Here is a 14,451-nt window from a genome sequence, read left to right as displayed (position 1 = left end):
AAAGGCTCTACATTTTGCACAGTGAGGGTATTTGTTCTGAATTTTATCTGCTAGTTGCTATAAATAATAACCATTTTCATAATAGATGACTTGCAGTCTGTAAAAGCAGGTCATTCCAATTATTACCCTATTTCTCTTCCTGTTTCAATAACAGGAGATTTTTAGCAGTCAATAGCATTGCGGGCATTTTTAGGTGGATGTGACCACTTCATGGATGCAAGATAATGGGAAGGCTCCACTGGGGTATAGGAAGCTTTGTGTCCTTTGGCAAGACAGGATTTAAAACGCCAAGCCAAATATTACCTTGGGTTTTGTAGCCCCATTTCTGCCTCCCACCAGCTTGCCTGGAGCACAGCTTTATTTCACTTGTGTGTAGTGAGAGTTGTCAAGTGAACATTAAAGGGGTGGGGAGAACAGCACTTAGAAGTTTCTTCTTTGGTTGAGAGGAGTCCAAGGGAGCAGAACAGCCAGTTGGACCAGCTCACTGGACCCAGCTGGTCTCTGAAATTTGGGTTGCCAGAAGCAGTTCATGGACTGTAGGTTGGCAGTTGTCACATGCAGCTGTGGTGACAACACAAACAGCAGAAGCTTTTCCACACTCTGGAGACCTGTTCTTACAATTACCTGTTGATTAGCTACCTACCTAAAAGGCAGGCTGGTGGATCTCCCTGGATGTGTTCCATATTTTATATTTTGCACCTCATACTGGTGTCTTGGAACTGACCAAAATTTTGGGATAATTAAAATACAGGTGCGTACTCCCATAAAGTGGTAAGGAAAGCAGACAATTGCAGGTCTGCTAATGGCAATGAGAATCCATATGGGCTTGAGGTTTCATTTTTCTCTACTCTTGCAAGATTTAGATGATAACGTTTAGGTCAGGACACTCTAGAAGCAAGTTAGGTATCTTGATTCAGCCTCCCTAAGAGAGTATTTATTCTACCAGGGCTATTATTTGAAGCATTCTTGGATATGTGATACCACTTTTGAATTTACTGTCAGTTCACTGTATTACACTTGCCTGTTTGGGTTTTTTTGAGTTTTTTGTGTTGTTGGGTGAGGTTTTTTTTCTTTTTGGTTTGCGTTTTTCTTTGTTGTTGTTTGGTTTTGTGTTTTAATGTAGGTAAATAATCTGTGCTCAATATGCTTTTTCTTAGCATCATCCAGAGATTCTTGGGAAGGGAGTTTATTCATCAGGCAGCACATTTTCTCCTGCTGGTTCTGGAGAGTCCTTTTTACTTTTAGGAGCAGACACTTGCTGCTTCCTTCTTGTACCTTGACTGGTTGAGTATGGCTAGGTTTGTTTATTTTCTTTTGCAGAATGCCTTCCATTTGGTACCCCAACAACATCTGTTCCCTCATTTTCAGTGTCAGTAACAGTGTACATTACCAGACTGGGGCTTGGCTGAAGCTGCTTCAGGAGCAGAGCCTCCCTCGCCAGTGGAGATCACTGCCACCATTCCATTACCCTGACTGAAGCCTCTGCTCCTTAAGACTCAGAATAGCAAGCCAAAGAGGTGGAATAATTTAAGTAGTTGCCTTGTTTAATTCCTCTTCTAAACATGGAAATCAGAGCCTGCAAACATTCATAAGATGAAATGTTGGCACAGATGTGGTAATTTCTGTGAAACTGCAGATGTGACTACTTTGTTATGAAACTGCTGGGAGCTTCAAGAATTATTGTTACAAATCCTGTGACTAAAAAGTATGTAATGGCTATTTTATTGTGCTGATGATTGCTTTTGCACTTCTGAGCCTAGCTGGAATTGTCACATTATTAAAATAGTTATTTTCTTTTAAATTAGAAGAGGACTTCTCTCATACATGCATGATGCCTGACTTGCATCAACAGACACAAGGAGCTGAGTGCCCAAATACTGTCTGTATTTCAGCCTTTTAGTGATTGCTTTAAACCATGTTTTCAGATAGTGTTCTGTTCTTTGTGGTAAATTACTGCAAGCACATGCAACATTCTCCTTGCCATGTACATTTTCTAACATCCCAAATTTCTAAATTATGTGTATTGTCCCCAGAGTAGGCCCTGACATTTGCTATTTTATCCCTCTTGAGCTTTTTTGCATCATGTACAAGAGTGTTTGTATTTGTTAGGAAATTCAAAGGGATGATGTTTTTCCTATGAGCTCTCCAGTACTGTAACACCTCAGACTCCTGATTGGAAGTGCTGTAGATCTTGAACATAGTTCTGGCCATTTTCACAGGTCTGTGTGCTGCCAGTGGGCAGCAGATCATAAATGGAGATTCAGTGCTCTGAAGTTATGTGGTGATGCTAAAAAATGAACCAGCAATTAAGCAACAATGTTTTATCTGCAGTGTAGTGTGTGCAACTCAGAACATCAATTTTCAGTCTGTTATCCATGTGTAGATTAGATTGCATTATATTAAATTGAGAACTGTTGTTTTGTGTTAGCCCTGGGCATGACTTTAATGTTAAACTTACTAACTTTATTAAAGGCAGGTTTTAAACCCAAAAAAAAAAATGGTGCCAGATGTAGGCATGATGCTGATTCCAGTGTTTAGACACAAGAGCTTATTGTCTATGTATCCAGGTTTTAGAAAAAGATTTTTTTTCTGCTTGGCATGCTTGCTTCAAAGTCCTGCTAATGCTAACTCTGGCTTCACTGTGCTCTATCACAGTCTAGTGGCCTGGGATTTGTAAATCTGTTCCTATGAGATTGCTGATTACACTGGGAAGAAAAGGCAGTCCAAAGCTAGCTGGAATAGTGTCTGCTGTAATTTGGGAATTTGCTTTATTAAGGCATCTGCCTTACTCCCTTGGTTGTTGATGATGAACAGAAATTGAGAGTAGGTCTCTAAGCTAATTTATTTTCTGTCCTTGAAACCGGATGTTTATTCCAGTTTGGAATAGAGAGTTTCCTATCTGTCTACAAGCTTTTCTCCCTTCTTTTTTTCCCAGCTGATACCAATCTCTGCTCCTCTGTGCATGGCTTCCACCCTGTCCATCTGTGTCTGCCACCTCTCCAGCCCAAGTGTCAGCTCCTGTAGGTCTGCATTTCTCTTCCTCTCAGAAAGAGCTGAGTAACCTTCTGCCACAAAGGTTTCAGACCAGGGAAGTACAAACTGCTCTCTTTGTCCACTACATCCTGTCAGATTAGCAGCTTCTGATTGATAGTGATAGTGACAAGTATGAAGGAAACAGCTCTCCCCCAGGAGCTGTTAAATTCCTCAGTTGTAAGGGACTTCATCATGGGCTGAAATAAGCTGATGGCCACCACCACAGCATACATCCAAGTAATTTGCTTCTAGTTTTTCCATTTCTCTTCTGCAACTCTTTGCTATGGACATCATTCTAATTCTGAGAACATAGCAGGTATTTGGAAACCTCATCCTCATGTTCTGGAAAATGCCTCATTAATCCAGCCAGCCATTTTTAGGCCTTTTTCTGCAATACTGAACTCAAGCATTTCACTTACCTGGTTGTAATTGCTAATTTTCTTACTTGGTTGCTGCCTGATTTTAGCAGCTGATGCTTCATAAATTACCAGGGGTAGATACGAGCAGAAATCTGAGATCCTGCTAACATGTCAGGCTAGACAAAGCCTTGCTTGCTTGTCATAGTGATTTGCATGGTATTGGTCTTTTGCCCTAGAGAAGCATTTATTTTCCTGTTGTTTGAGAACAGGTCTCAGATCTTAGATCAGTGTAAATTTTAGAGCTCCTCTGCTGAGTTAATCCCTCATTGCATTGTTTTGGAGCTGTTAATTGATGATAATTCTGGATGCTTAGTGCATTTTGTATGAGGATTTCTAAACCTCTTCCTGGCAGGCTCAGAGACACTGGTTGATGCAGGGAGTGGTTTTGGGGAAGCGTAGGGATTGGAAGGCAGAAGAAGCTGCCTCTCTTTTGTGTGCAGTGGTGCCATGAAAAGCAAGGGCTGGAAAGGGTGAGACAGTGATTGTTCCTATCCCCCTCTGCACCTTCCAGGCTTTCACATTTGAAGAGTGTGATATAGAAGCAGAGCTCTATCTGCTGATGCTGCTTTTTATGTGAGCTAGCTCCTAAAGGAAGGGGGTCTTACATAAATGCCTTTGCTGACCTGTGTTTCTGTGTGTATGTGATATCTGTGGAAGTGTTGTTTACTACTTGACTACTGCACAGAAAAGGAAAAGTGAGAAATCAAATCCATTCTAGGGCTGGAGAAAGTAAGCATCCCTTTTAGTTGTATGCCAGTCACTATTTCTAAGCAAGGTTTAGCATCTTCACAAAACTTGAACCAAGATCATTTCAGACATTACCCCAAAATGAAGCTTGGTATTTCTTCATGTTGAACTTGGATGGCAGAGGGAACGAGGTTAGATAATGTGGTGTTGCCTGGTAAGAAGGGAAATTTCAAGGTCTGTCCACACAGGCATAGGGTTTTTTGTTTTAATGTCTGAAAGAATTCTGATACTTAGCTAAGGGGAAAAAGTTGCTCTTCTGTTTTGGTTTGAAGTGGTGTCTAGGGAAGAGGGAAACAGTGTTGGCAGCAGCTTCATTTGCTTTGAGCATTATGCCTGTCTATTCCCTGGAGAACTCATTAATTTTTAAGGCAGTGGCAGCAATAGACTAAATGGATACAGTAGTGATACCCTCATGGTTTGAGGTAGTGCATTCATCCTTTTGGGATAAGCAGTTCTGCTTCCTGCAGAGATTGTGTGGCACCCCAAGATCACTGGGTCAGTCTAACCTGAGAAGGCAGCTGTTTAGGAAACAGGAAGATGACATTTGGCATAATAATGGCAACAAGAAAACTCTTTTTTTAGAGCATTGTCTGCTCTCTGAATCCTCTTTAAGTTCATCTACCCTGCTGCTGAACTCCTCCTATTTGTAGAAATGGGGTTCATGAAAGAAGGTCAGGCTCTTGCCTGGTTTATGCTGGGGAGACAATAATGTGTGAAAGACAAGGTTCTGAGTTACATTGATTTCTCCTCAGTAATTGCTAGTCAGGATGAGTGTTGATTGTTGATTTACAGAGTCTTAATGTTGTGAATGAATAAGCTTTTCATACCTGGATATGCTAAAGGTGGTCATGTTTCAGGTACGTGTATATATGGCTTGGCTCAATGTCCAAATACTTTAAAAAATCAAGTAAAATTAAGAAAATACTGGCCTACTGTGGGAAGTCTTAGAAGCTCCTCACCCTGCCCAATATGAGTCCTGACCTAGGAACTGAGTTGGTGTACCCCACTTGCCTTCTTAGAAAGACATAGCAGGCTGCCACTACCTTCTGAAGCACAGCCTGGACTCGATGAGAAACTTGGGCTTTTTAAAATAGGTAGATGCTTCAAAGGGTCAGTAATCAGTGCTGGGCTGCAATAAACAAGCAGGGGAGGCTGTGGCATGGCCCTGGAGCCTCAATACCTGTTTGTTGTCACCTCTTACACAGCCACAATGCATTGGGCAGGACAGGATGGGGATCCTTGCGTGACCCACGGCTGGGGGTCACAGGTGGGACAGCCCTGGCTGCAGCTGTGGCCTGAGGCACTCTGTGGGTACACCTCCACAGCTGTGAAGGTAGCAGGAGTATTGAAGGATGCAGGAGGCACTTAGGACAGTGAAGGATGGAGGCAGTCAACTGATGGACCTCCATTTGGTACTGAAAGCACTTAGTGGCTTTACTTTGAGCTTACCATCCTTACTTTTAACCCTCCTGGCCTTACTTGAGTACTGAGATGATTTAATGCAGATGTGGATGGTCATGAAGTGCCTCTGTCTCCCCTGTCCATTTGCTTAACAATGTCTAATGCTGCTTCCTCTCTGCACTATTGCAATCTATTTCCAAGAACTGGAAGTCAGAAATATGCAGTCTGTTCCAGCTGATGGGGCTGGAAACTGTAGGGGCTCCAAATTAGATGCTCTATAGCTTCTAGTTAAAAAAACAATGCCAAGATACCGTGAAATACTTTACATATAAACATCAAGGGGAGAGTAATGCTCCATCTAATGCAAATAATATTCAGTGTGTAAAGCTCTTATATGTACTGTATATTTCATCCTGTTTGCAAGTTTATAGTGCTTATCGTCTGGGCCCTGGACTGTAAACATCACTGGCCCTGTGATGGAAGAAAGATCAAGGTCTTTAGTGCAAGAATATCATGAAGTATAGATGCACAGTGATCCAGACCACAGAAACAGCTTTGAGACCTGTGCATGTAAATGTGTACTTGGACACGGGGGATCTCTCATTCTTTGGGGAATGCTAGCAACCCTTGTCTCACTGAGATGAGACTCAAGGGCACTTATTACCTGTAGGATTCAGCCTTAAATGCCTGCCAAAATGTTTTCTGCCTTTGGAACTTGTAATGGTTCAAAGCTCCTTTTTTTTTTTTTTTTTTCCCAAATTTTAATTTATTTTTTATTTGTAAAATTAAAACACAAAATCCAGTCTACTGTAGCACTAGCATTTCCCCCCCACCTTCCTCCCAGAGTCTCTCTTCCTGGACTGGAACCCTGCATATAGTTTTTCAGTAAGTTCCAGGTTTATTTTGCTAACATATGAGGAATTTAAAACCTAAATGCTGGCAAAGCCTTAACTAGCCTATTGCAAATGTGTCACTATTCATTAAGGACTCTCTAGGGTGCAGTATGTTCCTGGGTGGATTGGCTTCCTGGAAATTTAATGGCAGCTTGTGAATTGGCATCCAATTTTGTTTTTAGTCTATCTCTTGCTACTATAGAAAGCAATTTTGGTTCTGATAATTTGAGATATTCTGTTTTGCTTTGCTTTACTTTCATGTTGTACTTTAGGCAGGAGGATGAGTCAGCTGGTGTGATCTTTGAGAAATAGTACAAAGAAAGATTTCTTTGAGTCCACTTACTCTTCTAGAAATTAAACAAGATATTTATGCGCAGCCATAAGTAACCAGATGAGTTCCTATCTCACCTGTTCGTGAAGCTCAGTTAAGTTCAGAAGAGGCACCTGAGACTTGTGTATAATTCTAGCTTTATTTCTTTCCAGTAGTTTTTATGGGGGTTGACATAAGAACTATAGGGCACTGTGGGATTTACTTAGTTTCTGGTACATCTGGAGGGGAGATTATTTTGCTTCATCACATTAAAGTGTTGAACTGTTTTTATTGTGGCATGCTGCAATACTCTGCAGTATTTGCACAATGTCCATACAGCATTTTTGTGCAATAACTTTCTAAATAACTTATATTTTGGGCATAGTCATTCTGGAATATTTATCATTTAAATACTCATCCTTTTATACTGTGACATAAATTGTATCTGTAGACAAAATAATAAATATTACACAGTTTTGGGGAGCTCCAGCTTTAAGACCCAAAGTGGCCTGTGTAGAAGAAATTCTTTTGTGTTGAACTGCTTAGAGAAAACATAATTTTTTATAGGATCAACCCCCCTTAAAAATTACCATTATTATTTTGTTTTCAGCTTGTTTCTTGCAAAATACTTTCCAGTCACTCTGTGCTTTGTTACTTTTGTGACTTGTACTCTGGCTAACCAGGAAGCACACAGGCAGGCATACACCTTCTCTGAATCAGCTCAGAATTTCATGACCAGGGCTGCACCACTAGGATTGAGATTCATGTGGGTAAGAAGCAGCATTTTATCAATGGTTAACTTAGGGATAAAGAAAGGGGAAAGTTGTGGATGTGCAGAGAAGTGGATGCAGAACTGAGTAAAACTGGTAAAAGGGTGGGACAAGCCATGTAGCTGGACAATATCTCCAGTTTTCATATCAAATTTCTCTGATGCAGCTGCTGTCTGCATCACAAGTGTTAGTGCTAATGGCCAGAATGTGTGTTTGCTCTCTCTGTAGCCTCTTAGAAAGATGACCTTGAACAATTGTGTGGATTTTGCTGGGGTAGTAAGACTGGACTCAAAATTGACTTTGTAGATCTGGTATTCTTAATACTCTTAGGAAACCTAGGCAGAGGAATGTAGTAATTTTGATGCTTGCTGTTGTACTTTGTGAAGTCCAGTGAGAGGGAATTATCCTTACTGCATGAAGACTGAGAACTAAGGAAGCTATTGTGACCACTGCCTGTAGTGGCAGGCTCTGTAGCAGAATTTTTTTCTGTTATGTGGGAGGCTTAGGCTTCATCAGTGGAGAATTTAATTTCCCCTTTTCACCAAGGTTGGGTTTTTACAGAACTGTAACTCTGTGTATCTTGCAGAATCTTCATAAGAGCAGAGCTGATTTTTGTTGAGACAGATCTCCCACACGGCTGTGAAAACAAGTGCACAAATTCAGAATAGCTGGGTGTAAATCTGAAGCAACTGTCATGGAGATTGATGTTCTCTCTAGGAGTTAATCTAGATTTACATCAGGGAAACTGTGACCAGAATCTCCCAGGATTCATCTTCACTAGACTTTAGTAGCTCACTAAATTAATTGCTAATTAACTTGAGATGGTTGATTATTGTGGATGCTTCCCACATATTTCTTCTTACTGTCATCAAATTTAAAGACAGAGCTCCACTAGATCAGACCAGATCTTACCTGTTCTGAACTCCTGCTTGTCAAAAGCCTTTCCCTTCAGCAAGACATGAACACTGAGTGCAGTCAGCAGACATTACACCAAGGAAGTAACTGCAGTACACTGCAGTCCTGGGGAATCTAAACTTGTGCACAGTTGGGTCAAAGCCTATGGGGACATGGCAGCCCATATTGCTGAAGGCAATTGGAGTAATCAAGGGGTTTAGAGAGATCCTGCAGGGTAGTCCCAGATTACCTTTGAAGGCTGGCCTTGCCAGTTTCTACACTGGAGTGGAGCAGTGTGAGACTTGTCCTTGATGTAAGCCCAGTGGTCAGTGCCAAGTGGTTTCAGCGCTGATATAGCCAAGCAGTGGCATGAGATACCTGCACTCAAAATACTTCTTTCCCTGCATGTCAGCAAGCAGATGCTTTGGTGCTTTGTTACTTCACTTTACGACCTCCTTTGTATAGAATTATCTCACCGTAAAATACCAGTTCACAGTATCCAAGGACACTGAGAGGTAAATGGCCAGAGCTATTCCTTCAAAGTCTGACAACATTGAGGCACTCTTACTCTTCAGATTTCACCATCAACATGATTCTAAAAAAGCACATCTTTCTTGTATGTGTTTTGTATGGCTCAAATGAAATTGGGATCCCAAAAGGATGGGGTGTCTGATCCTGCTGTAGTCTGGCCAATGAAGTTTTATGGCAGCCTTACTTGAAAACTAAATTTAGGTTCTGTTCCAGGCCCCTCCAGAACAGAGGCAGAGCAGGACAGTTAAAGCAAACCAGCTTGAGAATCTCTCATGCCCTTGAAAACAGTGAAAGGATCTGTGCCAGTGTTGACAGCAAAACTAAATTAGGCCTCTATTCAATAAAAAGTCCTTATTCTTAAATAAACATGTTGTTAGGTCCCAACAGGGAATGTGTCTAAACAGTATAAATTTAAAAGTTGCCTTTCCTTTACAAATGTGCTTAAGAACCTCCCAGACCTTGGGCTTCACTTTGAACTGGTCTGCCTCCCAGCAGCCTGCAGTTTGAACTGGGAGGGGCTGGCCACGCTGCCTGATGAACCTGCAGTGAAGATGTAAGGGTGCAACAAATGGGTGATCATCCTCCCTGCCTGCATGGCGAAGTGAAGGCACGGTGCCAAGCAGATCTGCGCATTAGATGACTAACAGCTCCCACACTGCCAGTGTAGGCAGGGAATATGCAATGCAGCCACATATGTGTCTCAGAACCACACCGGCTGCTTTTTATTCTTAATGTTTGGTTTTGTTTTTAAATAGGAGTTCAGATCTTTGAGCAGGATGTTTATCTCTATGCACAGAAAACAATATTGGTCATAGCTTTTAATATACGATCAAGTTTTTAGAGCGACCAGCTGATATATCTGTTGTGAGTGACATCAGAATTTCAAGTAACTGCTACAAATGCTCTCTAGGATGGCTGTGCATATCATGTGTAATTCTGAGTTTACCTCTAGTTAGTGGCTAGAAAATAGCTTTTTTAATCAAGTGAGATTTTTTTTTTTCCAGTGGGAATATTGTTTTAAAGCTTTGTATTTAATGTTTGGGTTCCTATTTAATCTTTTTATTAGTACTTTTGCCCTGATTGAATTTTGATCACTCTTTTTTGGGTAAAATCGGTGGGAGGTGTTCATAAAATCATTATGCTGTAACAAAGGAGTTGAATTTCATTTGCTACTTGCTTGCACATAGTTTTACAATGTACATGTGGATGTACAATGAGCTGAACCCCCAGGGAAGTCCTGTAAATGCCTGTGAGCAAAGTGCAGTTCACCTCGGCATTTAATCTAGCAGTGAGCTTCTTCTGAAGAGGGTCCCCTTTTCTTTCCACCAATGAAGGCTAATCCACACCCCACCTAATTAATTCATTTTCAGTCAGTTCTGCAAGCTGAAGCAGCCTTGCTGCTGCATGGATAGCTAAGACAGGGGCATAGGATGCAGTAGAGGAAACTGAACAGGGTGAAACAAACCCCTTTCTTTCTGTAGCAGTGAAAGGTTAGATCATGCTAAATGCAATGCAAAGTGAACCTCAAGTGTTGATGATTTGGATGGTGGACTCATACAAATTCCTCAAGAAATATTAAAGAACATCTAAGCTAAGAGCTCTACAACCACAGAATGGTGGGCAGTCTCTTGCACTGAATCGGAAAAAAAATGAAATCACTGAAATACAGAACTGTGGCCTCACAACCAGATAATCCATTATTCAATGAACAAACCTCTTTTGTTCCCAGAGATAAATTTCTTCAAGTTTATCATGCATTTTACCAACATCTCGCATGGATACAGTGTTGTGGAAAGCAGACTTAGATTACAGGTAGAGAAGAGCTGAAGTCCTCAGATGTTTTCCAGGACATACTCCCATTGACAGTGGCAGAATCTGTCAGTATCTCTTGAGCACTGAGTAACTATCTGAGGACAAACTAATTTTTGAGTTTAAGAAGGAACAAAACCCTATTTCCCTTACATAGCTATTCAGTAGTCTGTATAATATGGATTGGTCTCTATTTACTCTGTTTTAAATGCCTACTTCTTCTTTCTCAGTCTCTAAATTGACACCCCAATCCCTCATCCCTCTTCTGTTTGTTTTGCCAGTAAAAATTGCTCTTATGTGGACTAGGAGTTAGAAGGGGTTGTGTGGACTGGGATGGCAGCCCTCAGACAGTCTGCATTATATAAGCTGTGCTTTCCACCCAGGTGGTTAATTAAACTTGCTCTTCAAATCCCAAGACAGAAACCACTTATATGCACACTTCATTTTAATAACATTTTTCTGTTCCTCTGCCCCAAGAGTCTTAGCCCTATCTTCTGGTTTGTCCATTCTCAGGAGGGAGAAAAGGGAATGTAAGGACAAAAGGAGAGTATGTGGTTCCATGTAGTCTCATTTTGGGCAAATAGTTTTGTCTGGAAGTTGTAGATTAGGTGAGGGAACATCTAAAATCATTGCTACAGATTGTCTGAATGATGTGTCCTTTGGAATAGGTGCTATATCCTTCCCAAAGAAGGAAAAAATGAGAATAACAATAAACCATTTTATCATTCCGTGTTCCATCCTCTGCAATTGCATTACTGTTCTGTGATGATGTTCCTGCAATTTAACCTGCTTTGTTACCCTGTCAGTGCCAGGCTATGTATACACATAATTGTGTGTACAATTTTTACTTGCGCCTGGACAGACCATGCCATTGTTTTCAGCAAGAATTGACTCGATAACTTAAAAGCTTAGGATTTTCCTCATATTTAGCACAAGCTAAAGTCACTCTTGGTTCCATGAAGTCTGGATGTGCTTCCGGGTATTTGCTACCAGGAATTTGGCAATTGCTTTTCAGTCCTCTGTGACACATCCTCTAGGGGTTTCACAACTCAAAATTAGGTGCTGAAATCTTCTTTTAACTCGGAGCCTGATTTTGCTGGCACTTTTGCACATGAGCAAGTACTCCTGTGACTGGTTGTAGCTGCTTGTGTCAGAGTAACAAAGGACACACCAGAGTTTCAAAAGGAAGGTCATGCAGTTGTATTGCCTTTATTGTTTAATGTGAGTTGCTTTCTGTGAAACTACTTAACCTTGAAGGTTTTCCTTGTAGTCAAGGGCAAATGGAATTCTATCTTCTACATCAGTGTATTGCAGGTGTAAAATGTTGCCAGATCTCAGCATTGTTTTCACACCATTTTGCACTGATAATAACTGCAAGGTGTAAGTTAATTGAAAATAAGACTTTATGCATTTTTAGAGACAGGAGTAATTTCTGCCTTGCTTTAGTGGTATTTTCCTTTATCATTCACATGCTGTTGGAGAGACAGAAACACAGGACATATTAGGCAATAGATGGGTATTTCTTTAACCATTGTAAAACTACACCTGTTCCTAAATTCCGTTATGGGGAAAGAGGAAGCAGAGGAGGAATGCTTGAGTTTGGAGGCAGTATAAAGAATGGAATTAAGTGTGGATTCTGGCAAGGCACCTGCACTGAATGCAGAATACAACAGTAGTATAGTTTAAGAAGAGGCAACTCTTTCTTTACAGAAGAGTATAGAACTTCAACATTAATTATTTTTTTATTTGGCCTCTCTGGAAATGTTGTGATATCAAGTTCTTTGTACACAGTGTGCAGAGAAAACAGTTTTATATGAGTATCTGAATATTGTGATGAACTGTGGGCACTAAAGGAGGTCAAAGAAAGCTTCTGTCATTGTAAACAGCTCTATGCTAAAAACTAGGTGTGATCAGGTTACCTTGTGTCATCTGAACCACGGTAACTAAATGTAAACATTCTTAGTCTTTTTCAAAAGCACAAACCACTTCTGGCTTGAATTTTAGCTCTTGTCTTCTGCTTGCATTGGACTGAGGGCAAGCAGAGTTGATTACATTTCCACTTAGCAGAAGTGATAACCTTTGCTTGCTGGTGCAACCTGTTCAGGTACCAGAGCACTCCGTGTCAAGACAAGAAGTGGTGTGTAGAGAAGTATAACATTCTTTATCAGAGCACTAATAAGGTGCAGTTTAGGGATGTAATTTGGCCTTCAGTAATAAGCCAAACGACACAAAGTCCCTTATGAAATCCAGTTACTCCTTGGTTCTGCACCTCATGGCGGGTCTTCTGTAGGGAACGCAAGTGCATTGCAAAGGCTGTTACTCAGGAGCTGTTGCACACAACTGGCAATTATGTCATTGGCAAGTTTGAGGGGCAGTGGGGGTGCTGATGGTAGACTCAGAACTGTCCACACCCTCTTTTCATGGTGCTTATAAGCTGTGTTTAGTAGTATTTGCTCTCTAAAAGAAGGTTGACTTCCTTTGGGACTTGCCTGAAAGACATCTTTTCTGGTTTGAGCTTGGACAGAAGAAATCACATCAGAAAACTAATTTAACAAAAACATCTAGCTGAAAATAATCGGTTGTCATATTTTCCTTGGAGGGAGGGAGAGGTGTTTCTAAGTGGCTATAAAAGTGTAAATACCATATGTATGATGTATTCTTATTTTTTTATGGTTTTAGGAATAACTTTTGGATTATGTTTGGAGACACACTGGGTACACAGACAGTAATTCTTATTCTTGGACTTGCATACTATGTTTGTATTACTACAGTGAAAGAGACAGCATGTATCCAGCCTTTACAGCCAATTTCATCCCTTAGTAATCCCTTGTCCTGGGTAGCAGAGGATAACTTAGTGCTAAGACATGCTATATTGCATCAGGTGGTTTTTGAGGAGTGCCTCACACATTACTCTGCTGTTTTACTTTTACCTAGATGCTGTTTTCTTGTGTACTGGTGTCTTCTAAGGATGTGACTTACTTTTAAATATGTTCTTTAACATACAAATGTGCTGCTCTGTATGCAGTGAGCACCTCATGTCCCAGTGTCAGAGATAAAGTCTGCATATCTAAATAATCTTGGATTTATTAACCTGTTCAGAACAAGAAAGATAATTTTATAGTCAAAGGATTTCAAGAGTACCTCTGTAAGAGAGGATACTTTCAGATTTTAGCCCTTTAAAGTCATGTTCTTAGGAGATTTCTTGATTGGGTTTGTGAGGCAGGGTATACTGGCATCAATATGAGAAGTTGTTTGTCTCTGTGGACTTTGGAAGAGACTGAATGAACTGGCCTGATGTTCACAGCGCATGGTCCTTTAGAAGTAGATGGCAAATCACATAAACCTCCAAGGCAGAGCACTTTATAATCTGAACAAAAAAGACATCTCTGGCCTCTTCTTTAGCTGAATGTATGAAGGAGGAAAAGGTTCTTGCAGTTTCTTGGGGTGAATTTCTTTCCACCTGCCTGCATGACCCTCTTTGCCCATGATTTTGCCATGCTTTTAGTGGCGTGTTGGGCACATGGTCTCTGAGGCTATGATGGACTGTTCCCAAATTATGTGTTCAGTTAGTCCCACTGAGATAGGTACGACACATTCAACAGTCCTTTACAAATAAGGGCTTTTGTCTTGTATTCAGGCCTTTA

General features: G+C 40.8%; 1 protein-coding gene across 13 annotated transcripts in view; it reads left to right on the top strand.

Moving 5' to 3' along the window:
* PTPN5 (protein tyrosine phosphatase non-receptor type 5) overlaps nt 1–14,451 on the top strand; it is a 76,794-nt gene that overhangs the window by 8,230 nt on the left and 54,113 nt on the right. The window lies entirely within an intron of this gene.

This window comes from Lonchura striata, chromosome 5, assembly GCF_050655825.1.
Source record: "Lonchura striata isolate lonStrDom1 chromosome 5, ASM5065582v1, whole genome shotgun sequence".
NCBI lineage: Eukaryota > Metazoa > Chordata > Aves > Passeriformes > Estrildidae > Lonchura > Lonchura striata.
The sequence above is the reverse complement of the archived record's forward strand: the minus strand, read 5'-3'. Positions and strand labels throughout refer to the sequence as shown.